Source organism: Hippoglossus stenolepis, chromosome 4 (assembly GCF_022539355.2).
Source record: "Hippoglossus stenolepis isolate QCI-W04-F060 chromosome 4, HSTE1.2, whole genome shotgun sequence".
NCBI lineage: Eukaryota > Metazoa > Chordata > Actinopteri > Pleuronectiformes > Pleuronectidae > Hippoglossus > Hippoglossus stenolepis.
Window position 1 is genome coordinate 28,895,743 of NC_061486.1, and position 2,014 is coordinate 28,897,756.

Consider the following 2,014-nt stretch of genomic DNA (forward strand, 5'->3'; position numbering starts at 1 on the left):
AAAGAAAGTATCCACATCCTTCTCACAAAATTTTGGTAGTAACCTTAAATTATAAACTACATCAAAATTATCTGTGGACACTGTTGGAGAAACTGGAGAAACCTTACCATCTTTAATCAGATCCAACCTGTACCTCTCATGCTGTTGTTCAGCCTCACGCAGCTTAGTAGTTACCTTTAACCGTTCAAACTCCCATTCTTGCTCCCTGGCATGAACCTGCTCTTCATGGGCGCGTGCTTCACTCTCCTGTTGGTGATGTAGCAACATAATTTCTTTCTTCTGTTCAAATGTTAGGTCACCAAAGTCAGACAAAAAAAAAAAATTGTACTACCCTTTCACCTTGGTCTGGCAGCTACTTCCTCATCAGTTACAACCTCATCTCTGGAACAAACAGAAGGGGGTAACACTGGCAAAACACAGATATTTCCTAACTGGGCCCTTAAAGTGGAGTGCATTACTTCCTTACGAACTCTCTTAGGAAGCTCCATTTCATAATGCTCTAATTTTTAGCAACTGCTCCCTGGTACATTTTCCTAGCACCTCCACACTTGGACACTGCACAAAATCCTCCATGGTAGCCATCTTTTCAAAAGAACAAACCCAGATAATGAACTGGTGAAGACAAAGCCAATCCCAAGTTACTAAATCACTGCCCTCCAGTTCAGGCCAGGCTTACTGAACACAGTTTAAAACCTGGTGTAACTTTATTTATTTAATAAAACTATTTTTTTTTTTTAATTCACCTTTGGAATACCTCTCCCCTGACTATCTGCCTAACCAATGCTAACTACATTCTCTGGACCCTAGTCTTCATGCATTTCATGATAGGTGTTTTAAACACAAAACCAATGACCAGGTAAAGCCCCAGCTATGCTGTTACTCACCAGACGGACATGGACGTGTACCCAAGACACAAAGTCAAATCATGTTTATGCACCAAAAACAACAAACAAAAACAACAAACCAACAGGCCCCCCGAGAGAGATACTGTTGCTTATTCCTACCAGGAAAGGTAACTCCAAAGGTAAATCCCTTTATGCCTCACACCAGGAACAAACTGTTTAAATAAACCATCCTCTGCTATGTCTGAAATTCTTTGGCTTTTGTCCAACTGAGGACCCTCACTTCAAAACCACTGTAGTGTTTTAATACCTGATAGCCAAACTTCCTCCTGATTAGTGCCTGATAATTAATACAATTAGTACAACAGATGTAAGCTAAAAGTACTACATTCACACCCTAAAGTTATCACACAACCTGGACACACAGGCAACAACTAACACTACTATTCCAGGGGGAAAATATACTAGAGGCCTATAACTTTCTCAGTACAAAAGAATGAGAAACAAACCTGGATCTGGATCCCGGACGAGCCCCCACTTGTAACACATGGGCTCTTGTTGTGTAACAAGAATGGAGGAATGTCACAAATTGCAGCAGTTGAAGTATTTATTTACAAAGAAAACTTACTTTAAGTAAACATGGTAATCAGTTCTGTCTGTAGTGTGTGGATGTGTGTATAAAAATAAGAATCCCACAAACGCCATGCTGCCGCTGCCATGTCCATGTGGTGGCAGACCTGGTGAAGGAGAGAGCAGACAGAGGGGAGAGCCCAGTCTGCAGCCCTCTTAAATACTGGTCAGCACAGGTGTGCCATATCACTGCTGATTACTAAGGTCTGACTCCGCCTACAGGAACCTGAAACACACACCAGCACAACACCACAGCAGGACAACTCCATGGTTGTCACACAATATTATGACAAAATTGCACCTTCATTTTGTTTTCGTGAACATTTCCCCTGATTTATTCACATGTATAAATACGGTATTGTGGGTGGAAACTTTCGCTTACGGCCATACCAACCTGAACACGCCCGATCTCGTCTGATCTCGGATGCTAAGCAGGGTCGGACCTGGTTAGTACTTGGATGGGAGACTGCCTGGGAATACCAGGTGCTGTAAGCCTTTTCACTTCTCTTTGCAAACAGCAGAGGGTAGTTCTGCTATTTGAG

General features: G+C 42.3%; 1 non-coding gene across 1 annotated transcript; it reads left to right on the top strand.

The window, feature by feature from the left end:
• Positions 1-1,848: 1,848 nt before the first annotated feature.
• LOC118107554 lies at positions 1,849-1,967 on the top strand. Its single transcript, XR_004695961.1, has one exon. It is a non-coding gene; the product is annotated as a 5S ribosomal RNA (ribosomal RNA).
• The last annotated feature ends 47 nt before the right edge of the window (positions 1,968-2,014 follow it).